Raw genomic sequence first — 14474 nt, 5'->3', positions numbered from 1 at the left:
GCAGGGCAGATGGCCCGATGTCTTCAGACCGCGCCGCCCCACCAGCACAAAACCACAGCAACAATGGCTGCCACACAGAACCAACCCCAAATGTGGAGCAATGAAACTCACCTCCATCAAGCTCTTCAGTGACAGCAGAAATGGGCTAGACCCATTACTTTGCAGTCTCTTGCTAATTACAATCACCTGTGCCAAATGGGAGGAGTGCTGGTCCAAGAAAGAGACAAGAACATGCTATGCACCAAAAAGCATGAACCGCACCTCCAAAAATCATACGTTGATCTAAAGCCCCTAGACAAAAATATATAAAACTGAACATGAGGGTCTTAGTTTATCATCCTGATCAGACTGTATGAGGCCCTGTGTGATCTTTGGAGGTGCTGTCCTTTCTCTTTTTTCAGCATATTGCATGTTCTGTCCTTTTTTTTCTTCGGATGTGCACTCCTCCCATTTGGCACAGATGAATTTAATTAGCAGGAGACTGGTCTAGCCCATTTTTGCTCTCACTGAAGAGCTTGATGAAGGTGAGTTTCAGTGCTCCTTTTATTTTGGTGCTGGTGCTGTGTGGCAGCCACTGTTGCTGTGGCTTTGTGCTGGTGGGGCGGCACGGTCTGGAGTCAGGGGGACTCTCTTGCAGCATGGGTGCTGTGGGACACCAGGCCATCTCCCCTGTCGCTGCATTGCTGCTGTGGCGATGGTCGGCGCGCAGCTCCACTCCGTGGGGGCGATGGGGACTCCTTTAATTTGGGGTTGGTGCTGTGTGGCGGCCATAGTTGCTGTGGTTTTGTGCTGGTGGGGCGGCGCAGTCTGAAGTCACCGGGCCATCTGCTCTGCCTGTGTGAGGGAAAGGCAGGGCCGTAGTCGTGGCTGAGTTTCTATACTTTAGCAAGCCCTGGTCTCCCGTCACATAAATATAGTGTCTCCTCTGCAGCATACCTTCCGCTTCACCTGTACCGTCAGAGTCCCATCGGGCTGGCTGAAGATCCACTGCTGCTGTTGTTGCATGGAAGACACAGAGTCTGTTTCAAACTTTAAATGCAAAACTTTACTCCGCAGCACATCCATATTTGTTACAGCTTCAACAACAGATTACACATTTCTTTCTTTTTCCCTGTAATTCTCTCCTTGTCACACAGCATGGGTCAGACCGTGTCATACAATTCCTCAGCATCCTCCCTGTTCAGACTCTCTGCGCTTGGGGATTCCCTCAGCCGTTTTGCGCCGGATCTGAGTGCATCAGCCCATGCGATGATCTGCCCCATGGTGAGCGACCTGCCCTTCGGTACTGCTGTGACTTCTCCTGCAGCTCCAATTCCTACTATTGCTGTCACTGCTGTCTCTGCTGTCCCTGCTGCTGTTCTGGCCTACTGGCCCAGGATGGCTGGGCTTCTCCCTCGTAAAGTTACAGGGTCACTGTGATGTCCCATGTTCTAGAGTCCTCCGGGACTGCCTGGGCACTCAGGCCCCCTCCTGAGCTGTTCAGCTCCCTGGTTTCACTGAACTACCAGCAGGAAGCTCTCTATCTTATCCCTCAGTTGACCCCTCCTAGATAACTATGTACTCTAATGTGCCCCATCTAGTGTCCGATTCGGGTACTACACTTACCTTACACTTCTCTCTATTTACATACATAACACATAGCAGAATAACATATACACAGCAGTGAAATCTTACACTCTACTTTAAGGGGGTAGGCATGTGGAACAGTTTCTCTACCCTTACACCTGTGCATTGTTGCTGTGGCGGTGGTCGGCGTGCGGCTCCGCTCCGTTAGGGCGGTAGGAACCCACTACGAGGTTTGCCGCGATGTGGCAGTGGGCTTCATATACTTTGATCAGAATGTTAAACTAAGAACCTCATGTTCAGTTTTATATATTTTTGCCTAGCGGCATTAGATCATTGCATGATTTTTGGAAATGCGGTTCATGCTCTTTTTTCAGCATATTGCATCTATAGATCCCCCATGACAGTGTCATCTATAGATCTCCCATGACAGTGTCATCTATAGATCTCCCATGGCAGTGTCATCTATAGATCTCCCATGACAGTGTCATCTGTAGATCTACCATGACAGTGTCATACACAGATCCCCAATACAGTGTGTCATCCATAGATCCCCCATGACAGTGTCATACACAGATCCCCGATAGCAGCGTGTCATCCATAGATTCCCCATGACAGTGTCATACACAGATCACCGATAGCAGTGTGTCATCCACAGATCCCCAATAGCATTGTGTTATCCATAGATCCCCATGACAGTGTCATACACAGATCCTCGATAGCAGCGTGTCATCCATAGATCCCCCGTGACAGTGTCATACACAGATCCCCGATACAGCGTGTCATCCATAGATCCCCCACGAGTCACGACAGTGTCTTACACAGATCCCCAATAGCAGCGTGTTATCCATAGATTCCCCGTGACAGTGTCACACACAGATACCCGATAGCAGCGTGTCATCCATAGATCCCCCATGACAGTGTCATACACAGATCCCCGATACAGCGTGTCATCCATAGATCCCCCACGAGTCACGACAGTGTCTTACACAGATCCCCAATAGCAGCGTGTTATCCATAGATTCCCCATGACAGCATCATACACAGATCCCCGATAGCAGCGTGTCATCCATAGATCCCCGATGACAGTGTCATACACAGATCCCCGATACAGCGTGTCATCCATGGATCCCCCATGAGTGTCATACACAGATCCCCGATAGCAGCGTGTCATCCATAGATCCCCCATGACAGTGTCATACACAGATCCCCGATACAGCGTGTCATCCATAGATCCCCCACGACAGTGTCTTACACAGATCCCCAATAGCAGCGTGTCATCCATAGATCCCCCATGACAGTGTCTTACACAGATCCCCGATAGCAGCGTGTCATCCATAGATCCCTCATGACAGCGTCATACACAGATCCCCGATACAGCGTGTCATCCATAGATCCCCCACGACAGTGTCATACACAGATCCCCAATAGCAGCGTGTCATCCATAGATCCCCCATGACAGCGTCATACACAGATTTCCCCTGGTACCTGGCGAGGACCCACCTTACAGTGTGTGTCAGTCACAGTTGCCCCCATTGTCTGTTGCAGCTGTGTGTATATTTCTCTAGCCTTTGTATGTTGTGTATCGACTAGCAGAGGCTGCGGTGGGGCAGAGGATACTGAATCCCTCAGACCAGACCGCCCCATTTGTGGTCGGCTGCGCCTCAGACCTAGCCCCCATTATACAGGCTCGGACTATGTTGTGTGGTCGCAGTGCTGCGCTGCGGTGTGTAAGTGGGTAACGGCGCAGTAAACTGGAATCACACAGAGGGCAATCACAATAGGAGGCATTTGGAAACACTGTTTTATTACACAGCCACAGGATGGGCCATAACAATGAGATGGTGGGGGTCCGACTGCTGGGATGGAGACTATTACCTAGAACAGGGACTTTAGTCGCTGTCTCTTCCCACCAGGACATTAGGTGGTCGAACCTCACTTCTGTCATAATCTGTCAGTAGCCAGTATGAAAATTGGAAGATTTCTATTTTCTTTTAATACGCATTGTGTTATGGGGGAAAAAACAATTGTTTTTTCAATTGTTTTTTTCCCCATACAACAAAAAAAAAGTTATCCCAAAAGCCTGATTTAAACAGTAGGTCATTTTCTGATGACAATCTGCCTTTAATCATGGTATTATGACAGTTCTGCTACTTTCTACTATTCTTTGTGTCTAATCTCACAGTTTTCAAGATCACAGCTGTGATACAGAAAGCTGTATTCAATCTATACAATTCTCTATAAGGCTGTGTGCACACATTTCTGCTGGAGTGCATATTTTCCACGATTTTCCAAAATTGTGGCAAAACTGTTGCAGTTTTTACTACAAAAACATACGGTTGTCGCAAAATGTGAACAAAGCATAAGCTAAACACATTGGCATGACAAATATGGATATTTTGTTACACTGTACAGTACAAGCCTGTATCGTCCCATACTGGATACAATTGTAGCAAATCCTCAGCTGTGAGAAGCAATAGATCTGTACATGTGTGTAAAGTGTATTCTGGAACCCATCTCTAAGTATAATTGTATGGGGGGCAGTGGGTGACACAGCCCACCCCACCCTGATCTTACCAGCTATATAACATGTACCTAGAATATTGGCCCTATTCCAAAGTGTTGAATTTCTGGAAACACAGCTCCTACATTTCACTCCGGTGCATTTGTCCAGCCCTACTCCTCTTATCAACAAATTACCATTAGCAAATTTACTGAAAGTGAAATTCCTTCAATTCATGGAATTCCAAATGAATATTATCCATAACCTGATGCCCCTGGGAGGGAACTATTACTTATCACAGAGGGGCTATATGCACTTGTCTCGGTGAAGTCTTCTAAGATTCTAATTTTGCAACTTATCCTTCAGCCCTACACCTGAAAACCACTGCCAGATTAGAAGCATTTCTGGACCACCAGATGCCGGACTGGGGAAAGTTCCCTGCAGCACCACCATAGGGGGAAATCGGCATTACACATTGCCCATTAAAAGGAACCCATCATGCCCCCAAATGCGGTTAATCTGCAGGTTATTAGCTTTCCAATGCTGTCTGGCCACTTTGCTGAAAGCGCATCTACTGGGAGAAATTATCTTTATTCCTCCCGTGAGCCGTTGGCTTTCAGTCATAGAGGCGTGCATGGAGCAGCTAAAGTCATCATTCAGCACACAGTGAGCGGAAGCTGAAAACACCTGGGGGCTTTGATTGACAGCTCACAGTGGAGCGTATCTGTGCCGAGTGAGCCGTCAATCAAAGCGCCAGGGCGTGCCTGCAGCCGCTCTAAACACTCCTCTATGACTGAAAGCCAGCGGCTCCTAGGAGGGATAAAGTTAGTTTTGTCTAGAGAGCGGCACCTTCAGTAAGGCAGCTGTACATCATTGGAACACGTAACCTGCGGATTAACCCTATAGCACTTCGGGATGTGCCAGATTCCCTTTATCACCAATGGGTTGACTGTGTGGTACAGGACAGGTCGTCCAGGGTGAGAGATGCTCTAGGTAGCCACTCAATAAGATTCCTGACCGGAAGACTCCACTCTATAAACGCAAAAACTAGAGAACCCCTGTAAGAATTATTAATGTCTGTTATTATCTCCTGCCCGCTGACCGGGCAGCCATTGACAAGAAGATGATTATTCTCCGTTTGTCAAACATGAAAATTCCTTCTGCTGAAATCTCCCTCCGTGTGTCAGTCAGCAGGCTCCGGCTTGTAATTGTCAATATCCTTCATTGCAAACATCAAGGTCAGCAAGAATCTGCGAGACGTGATGTCAGTCTCCCCTTCCAAGATGATGAAACCTTGGTCAACAGAGGAGGCGATAACTCTGCAGGAGACCCCGGAAGAGAAAACAAATCTTAGATTCTTTCCAACATTCATTCAATGCAAAGCATGACAAAATCCAAAAAGTCTGATAATTCATCACTTGTTCGCAACACTAAAAGGTTTTGCAGAAAAAAAAAATATTTATTTGCCAAATTGTGGCAACAATACTGCATGGACCCTTGGCAGGTGCACTATTTTGCAGATAAAAAGCATTTTGATTGACAGCTGACTTTGCAGTGCATCTGTGCACCATGAACTGTCAATCAAATTTCAGGGATGGACTTACAGTATAGTAAGTGGTGCTGAGAGCATTGACTGAAATCTCTCCCTGCACCTCCCCCATGACTAAAAGCCGGCGGCTACACTGAGGAAAGAAGTTCATTTTCTCTTGGTAGCCACATTTTCAGTAATGTAGGAAGGAAGCATTTAAACATTGTTTACCTGCAGAATAACCCTATATCTGCTGGTAAACAAAAAGTGTTTTCCAGGCAACAAGTTCACTTTAACAGAAAACCTAGCTGAAAAAAGTGAATTGCGCAAAGGCAGAAGTCTGCTGCATGGCTCCTTCTGGATCCAGAACTGGATCTTATATGATGCTCATCTATTCTAGAAAATGAATAAATATAGTATTGTTATATATTGGTCATTTATTATTTATTTTTATTATCATAATTATTATAATGGTAATTATTATTTTTTATTTTTTATTTCTAATTTTTGTTTATTTATTTATTATTTAATTATTATTTTTTATTACTCATGTCTTAATTTTCATTTTATTATTTTTATTATTATTTATTTTTTCATTATTTATTTTTTCTTTTTTCTTTATTATTTATTATTTTTTCTTTTTTTGCCTCATTTTCTTTGCATATATGAGATTATTATTGTGCATATACATTTGTGTGGATCAATTGATGTGATATAGAATCATGATATTATTTAATATTTGTTTGTTCTACTGTATTTGACCATGATTATGTATATAGATTTGCATATGATGAGATTTTGTTCCATGATGTGCTTTGATATCTTGAATTATATATTTGCTCGTTTTTGTATGTTTAGAATTATATCTATGGCTTCATTTCCCCATTGATATTCCCTCGGATGCCGCATGCGCTACCTGTGTCCCCTGGTCTGTGCTCGCCGCATCTGTGTGACCTAGGAAACGCCGGACCACAGTTCCGTGCGTCCAATCACATGACGTGGTTACCGCGGACTTCCGGGACCTCCTGGGGGCGCACGCACCGCTACACTCGGGCTGCGTGCATCCCTGATAATATGAGGCCTATATAAATAAGAGCAGTTCGGACAGTATGCTTGCCCCCTGACGAAGGACTTGCTCCGAAACGTGCATCGGGGCGCGTGTATGCTGGACCCATTCATCCCTTAAAGGTATATCATTTTATACTTATAAACCCAATATGCTTTGTAAGTTCACCTGATTATTGATTTGCACTGGTTCACTTCTTCAGTGTGCTGGCTTTTTATTTAGGGAATTGCTGTCCCTTGCACTTTATTTTTATACCACTTGGCACAATCTTGTGACAGTATATACTGTCCTTATTTTATATTTTATTTATGTTTTTGCGTTCTCTGCACATACTTTGCAATCCTTGCACAGATATTTTAGCATATTGGTCTATAGGTTATTATCCTTTTTAGGGATTTTAAATGATTTATTATGTATATTGAATAATTTTTTTCATATTTATCCAGCATACATGCGCATTGATTTTTATTTGTATTTTTATAGTGGAATATTGTTACCACAAATAATTAATACAATTTTGTAATATTTCACCTATTTTCCTTGTCTGACTCCTGGTTAGTCCATTACTTCTGCACCGCGGTGTTTTTTTATACTATATCTGCTGGTAAACAAAAAGTGTTTTCCAGACAACAAGTTCACTTTAAGTGAAAACCTAGCTGAAAAAAGTGAATTGTGCAAAGGCAGAAGTCTGCTGCATGGCTCCTTCTGGATTCTCCCTCACCAAGTCAACTTGATGTGTCTCTTTCTATGTACAGTGGGGGAAATAAGTATTTGATCCCTTGCTGATTTTGTAAGTTTGCCCGCTGACAGACATGAACAGTCTATAATTTTAAGGGTAGGTTAATTTTAACATTGAGATACAATATCAAAAATAAAATCCAGAAAATCGCATTGTATAAATTATTTAAATTTATTTGCATTTTGCAGTGAGAAATAAGTATTTGATCCCCTGCCAACCATTAAGAGTTCTGGCTCCTAGAAACCAGTTAGATGCTCCTAATCAACTCATTACCTGCATTAAAGACAGCTGTCTTATAGTCTCCTTTATAAAAGACTCCTGTCCACAGACTCAATCAGTCAGACTCTAACCTCTACAACATGGGCAAGACCAAAGAGCTTTATAAGGACAAGATCATAGACCTGCACAAAGCTGGAATGGGCTGCAAAACCATAAGTAAGACGCTGGGTGAGAAGGAGACAACTGTTGGTGTAATTGTAAGAAAATGGAAGAAATACAAAATGACTGTCAATCGACATCGATCTGGTGCACCATGCAAAATTTCACCTCGTGGGGTATCCTTGATCATGAGGAAGGTGAGAAATCAGCCTAAAACTACACGGGGGAACTTGTTAATGATCTCAAGGCAGCTGGGACCACAGTCACCAAGAAAACCATTGGTAACACATTATGCTATAAAAGTTTAAAATCCTGCAGTGCCCGCAAGTTCCCCCTGCTCAAGAAGGCACATGCGCAGGCCCATCTGAAGTTTGCCAATGAACACCTGGATGATTCTGTGAGTGATTGGAATAAAGTGCTGTGGTCAGATGAGAAAAAAATTGAGCTCTTTGGCATTAACTTAACACGCCGTGTTTGGAGGAAGAGAAATGCTGCCTATGACCCAGAGAACACCATCCCCACTGTCAAGCATGGAGGTGGAAACATTATATTTTGGGGTGTCTGCTAAGGGCACAGGTCTACTTCATTGCATCAATGGGAGAATGGATGGAGTCATGTACAGTAAAATCCTGAGTGACAACCTCCTTCCCTCCGCCAGAACATTAAAAATGGGTCGTGGCTGGGTCTTCCAGCAAGACAATGACCCAAAACATACAGCCAAGGCAACAAAGGAGTGGCTCAAAAAGAAGCACATTAAGGTCATGGAGTGGCCTAGCCAGTCTTCAGACCTTAATCCCATAGACAACTTATGGAGGGAGCTGAAGCTCCGAGTTGCCAAGTGACAGCCTCAAAATCTTAATGATTTAGTGATGATCTGCAAAGTGGAGTGGACCAAAAATCCTCCTGACATGTGCGCAAACCTCATCATCAACTACAAAAAACGTCTGACTGCTGTGCTTGCCAACAAGGGTTTTGCCACCAAGTATTAAGTCTTGTTTGCCAGAGGGATCAAATACTTATTTCTCACTGCAAAATGCAAATACATTTCTATATTTTTATACAATGTGATTTTCCTGGATTTTATTTTTGATATTCTATCTCTCAATGTTAAAATTAACCTACCCTTAAAATTACAGACTGTTCATGTTCTTGTCAATGGGCAAACTTACAAAATCAGCAAGGGATCAAATACTTATTTCCCACACTGTAGGTATAGTGATGGTTCCATTTTTGGCTGTCACTCAGCTTTCCTAAGACCAGATAAAACTAAGAAATTATTAGAAAGACAACATCTGCATTACTCCTATTTCTCTGTAATTTCTGGTAGGCTGGCCCTTTAATTTAACTCAAAGTCTGCAAAAATACCACAACAAAAGTTAAAAGCACCAAATTAGGCAGCACAGTAGATAGGAAGCGGAGCCATGCAATGACATAGGATGTGGACAGGCATGCTGGCAGTGATGTAAGCTTCATCCTTTGTTACAGGACTGAGCGCAGACGCCCTGCGGCTCCAGGTGTCAGCCCCATTGCTGAGCCATAGAAACCACTGCCATTAGAAGCACCGCTCTTGTACATTACAGGGTCCGGGATAAAGGACCCTTCATTAAACAATGCATCTGGTGCACTCAGTATGTTAATTCCAATTGCGGAGTTTTTGCATGAAGTAGGGAAAGCCGAGAATTCATCAGTCCAATTTAACAGGTAGCTGCAGTAATCAGAAATAGCATTACAGGTTGGATCGTGCTGCCTTGATGTGTCCCTGTTGTTTATGCATATGTTATCATTAATGAGGAGAATGGAATCTCTTTGGAATATGGTTTCACCTTTTTTTGTTGCATCTTCATTAATATTCAGGTCCATGGATCATTTATGTAAGCTGCAAATTAGTTCATGGCTAATAATAGATAGTATTTAAAGGGACAGCTCTAAAACTCCAGCACAGTTACTCTTGCTTTCTGTCGGAGTTTCTATCAAAAACTCTCTCCTACTGATGCACATATACTGCTCAAAAAAAGGGATCACTTCCACATCACAGTATAACCCCAAATCAATTGAACTTCTGGTATAACAAGTGTTCTAGTTAGGATAGGGCAACACGGTGCGGCCGGTGTTGTGAACTATACTTCTTGGCTCCCTCTTGTGGTCACTAGTGATTTGGCACTTGGATTGTCTTTTACCAGGTTGGTACTCACCTGCTTCGTTAGGCCTGGGGTGTTGCTATTTAAACTTCCTGGATTCTCAGTCCAGTGCCTGGCATCGTTGTAATCAGTTCATTTCTGTTTGCTCCTGTCTTCAGGTCCTGGTTCTTTGCAAGATAAGCTAAGTCCTGCTTTCTTATTTTTTGTTATTTTGCTTTGTTCATATTTTTGTCCAGCTTGTACAATATGTGATTCCTGATATTGCTGGAAGCTCTAGGGGGCTGATATTCTCCCCCCTCACCGTTAGTCGGTTTGGGGGTTCTTGGATATTCAGCGTGGATATTTTGCAGGGTTTTTTGCTGACCATATAAGTCATCTTACTATTTTCTGCTATTAGTCAGTGGGCCTCTCTTTGCTAAAATCTAGTTCATTCTTACGTTTGTCTTTTCTTCTTACCTCACCGTTATTATTTGTTGGGGGCTTGTATTACTTTGGGGTCTTTTCTCTGGAGGCAAGAGAGGTCTTATTTTCCCTGATAGGGTTAGTTAGTTCTCCGGCTGGCGCGAGACGTCTAGGATCAACGTAGCCACGTTCCCCGGCTACTGTTAGTGTTTGTGCTAGGATCAGGTATATAGTCAGCCTAGTTACCACGTCCCTATGAGCTGGTATTTATGTTTGCAGACTTTTGCTGTAATCTCTGAGATCCTTGCCATTGGGATCATAACAGTATGCCAGGCCATGAATAGTTAATGCATTGCAGAAGTGGGATTAAAAGAAAAGGAGTTCTGAGGTTTTTTTTCTCCTCTTTCTTCCTTCCCCTTTTTCTCAGAGTGGCTGTAAGCTTTGCTGCAGACATGAATGTTCAGACCTTGATTACTAGTGTGGATCAGCTTGCTGCACGAGTGCAGAGCATTCAGGATTTTGGTGTTAGCAGTCCTATGTCTGAGCCTAAGATACCTATTCCTGAGCTGTTCTCTGGAGATCGATTTAAATTTAGGAATTTTAGGAATAATTGTAAATTGTTTCTATCTTTGAAACCTCGTTCGTCTGGAGATTCAGCTCAGCAAGTTAAAATTGTTATCTCCTTTTTGCGTGGCGACCCTCAGGATTGGGCTTTCTCGTTAGCGCCAGGAGATCCGGCATTGGCGGATGTCAATGTGTTTTTTCTGGCGCTCGGATTGCTTTATGAGGAGCCTAATCTTGAAATTCAGGCAGAAAAAGCTCTACTGGCTATCTCTCAGGGCCAGGATGAAGCCGAAGTGTATTGCCAAAAATTTCGGAAATGGTCCGTGCTTACTCAATGGAATGAATGTGCTCTGGCCGCAAATTTCAGAAATGGCCTTTCTGAAGCCATTAAGAATGTGATGGTGGGTTTCACAATTCCTACAAGTCTGAATGATTCTATGGCGCTGGCTATTCAGATTGATCGGCGTTTGCGGGAGCGCAAATCCGCTAATCCTCTGGCGGTGTTGTCTGAACAGACACCTGTTTCAATGCAATGTGATAGAAACCCCGATCCAGCAATGCAATGTGATAGAATCCTGACTAGAACCGAACGACAAAATCATAGACGACAGAATGGGCTGTGTTTTTACTGTGGTGATTCTACACATGTTATATCAGCATGCTCTAAACGCCTAACCAAGGTTGTCAGTCCTGTCTCCATTGGTAATTTGCAGCCTAAATTTATTTTGTCTGTGACTTTAATTTGTTCATTGTCTTCCTACCCTGTTATGGCGTTTGTGGATTCAGGTGCTGCCCTGAGTCTTATGGACTTGTCGTTTGCCAAGCGCTGCGGTTTTGTCCTGGAGCCTTTAAAAATTCCTATTCCTCTCAGAGGAATTGATGCTACGCCACTGGCGGAAAATAAACCGCAGTTTTGGACACAAGTGACCATGTGCATGACTCCTGAACATCGGGAGGTGATTCGTTTTCTTGTTCTGCATAAAATGAGTGATTTGGTCGTGTTAGGTCTGCCATGGTTACAGACCCATAATCCTGTTTTGGATTGGAAGGCTATGTCTGTGTCGAGTTGGGGTTGTCAGGGTATTCATTGCGATTCTCCGCCTGTGTCTATTGCTACTTCTACTCCTTCAGAGGTTCCTGAGTATTTGTGTGACTATCAGGATGTATTCAGTGAGTCCAGGTCCAGTGATCTTCCTCCTCATAGGGACTGTGACTGCGCTATAGATTTGATTCCTGGCAGTAAATTTCCTAAGGGACGATTATTTAATTTGTCTGTACCCGAGCATGCCGCGATGCGTTCTTATGTCAAGGAGTCTTTGGAGAAGGGGCATATTCGTCCATCCTCTTCCCCTCTTGGTGCGGGATTCTTTTTTGTGGGCAAGAAGGACGGGTCTTTGAGACCTTGTATAGACTATCGGCTTCTGAATAAAATCACTGTTAAGTTTCAGTATCCTTTGCCACTATTGTCAGACTTGTTTGCTCGGATTAAGGGTGCCAAGTGGTTCACCAAGATAGATCTTCGTGGTGCGTACAACCTTGTGCGCATTAGGCAGGGAGATGAATGGAAAACTGCATTCAATACGCCCGAAGGTCATTTTGAATACTTGGTGATGCCCTTTGGGCTCTCTAATGCTCCTTCAGTGTTTCAGTCCTTTATGCATGATATCTTCCGGAAGTATCTGGATAAATTTATGATTGTTTATCTGGATGATATTCTGGTTTTCTCGGATGATTGGGATTCTCATGTAAAGCAGGTCAGGATGGTGTTTCAGGTTTTGCGTGATAATGCTTTGTTTGTGAAGGGCTCAAAGTGTCTCTTTGGAGTGCAGAAGGTTTCCTTTTTGGGTTTTATTTTCTCCCCGTCTGCTGTGGAGATGGACCCAGTCAAGGTCCGAGCTATTCATAATTGGACTCAGCCCACGTCTGTTAAGAGTCTTCAGAAGTTCTTGGGGTTTGCTAATTTCTACCGTCGCTTTATCGCAAATTTTTCTAGCGTTGTTAAACCTTTGACGGATATGACCAAGAAAGGTTCTGATGTGGCTAATTGGGCCCCTGCAGCCGTGGAGGCCTTCCAGGAGCTGAAGCGCCGGTTCACTTCGGCGCCTGTTTTGTGCCAGCCTGATGTCTCACTTCCCTTTCAGGTTGAAGTGGATGCTTCTGAGATCGGTGCTGGGGCTGTTTTGTCGCAGAGAGGCTCTGGTTGCTCTGTGATGAGACCATGTGCCTTTTTCTCTAGGAAGTTTTCACCTGCTGAGCGGAACTATGATGTTGGTAATCGGGAGTTGTTGGCCATGAAGTGGGCATTTGAGGAGTGGCGTCATTGGCTCGAGGGTGCTAAGCATCGTGTGGTGGTCTTGACTGATCACAAAAATCTGATGTATCTCGAGTCTGCTAAGCGCCTGAATCCTAGACAGGCTCGTTGGTCATTGTTTTTCTCTCGTTTTGACTTTGTGGTCTCGTACCTGCCTGGTTCGAAGAATGTTAAGGCTGATGCTCTTCCTAGGAGCTTTGTGCCTGACTCTCCTGGAGTCTCGGAGCCAGCTGGTATTCTTAAAGAGGGAGTAATCGTGTCGGCCATATCTCCTGATTTGCGACGTGTGTTGCAGAGATTTCAGGCTGGTAGACCTGACTCTTGTCCACCCGACAGACTGTTTGTTCCTGATAAATGGACCAGCAAAGTCATTTCCGAGGTTCATTCCTCGGTGTTGGCAGGGCATCCGGGAATTTTTGGTACCCGAGATTTGGTGGCTAGGTCCTTTTGGTGGCCTTCCTTGTCACGGGATGTGCGGTCATTTGTGCAGTCCTGTGGGACTTGTGCTCGGGCTAAGCCTTGTTGTTCTCGTGCTAGTGGGTTGCTTCTGCCCTTGCCCGTCCCGAAGAGGCCTTGGACACACATTTCCATGGATTTCATTTCTGATCTTCCGGTGTCTCAGGGAATGTCTGTCATCTGGGTGGTGTGTGATCGTTTTTCCAAGATGGTCCATTTGGTACCCTTGCCTAAGTTGCCTTCCTCTTCCGATCTGGTTCCTTTGTTTTTTCAGAATGTGGTTCGTTTACACGGCATTCCGGAGAATATCGTGTCCGACAGAGGGTCCCAGTTTGTGTCCAGATTCTGGCGATCTTTTTGTGCTAGAATGGGCATTGATTTGTCGTTTTCATCTGCCTTCTATCCTCAGACTAATGGTCAAACGGAGCGAACTAATCAGACACTGGAGGCTTATTTGAGATGTTTTGTTTCTGCGGACCAGGATGATTGGGTGACCTTCTTGCCATTGGCGGAGTTTGCCCTTAATAATCGGGCTAGTTCCGCTACTTTGGTTTCGCCATTCTTCTGCAACTCTGGTTTTCATCCTCGTTTCTCCTCGGGTCATGTTGAGTCTTCTGACTGTCCTGGGGTGGATTCCGTGGTGGATAGGTTGCAGCGGATTTGGAATCATGTGGTGGACAACTTGAAGTTGTCACAGGAGAAGGCTCAGCGTTTTGCCAACCGCCGCCGCGGCGTGGGCCCCCGACTTCGTGTTGGGGATTTGGTTTGGTTGTCTTCTCGGTATGTCCCTCTGAAGGTTTCCTCTCCTAAGTTTAAGCCTCGCTTT

Source organism: Ranitomeya variabilis, chromosome 4, assembly GCF_051348905.1.
Source record: "Ranitomeya variabilis isolate aRanVar5 chromosome 4, aRanVar5.hap1, whole genome shotgun sequence".
NCBI lineage: Eukaryota > Metazoa > Chordata > Amphibia > Anura > Dendrobatidae > Ranitomeya > Ranitomeya variabilis.
This window is presented reverse-complemented; position numbering follows the sequence as displayed.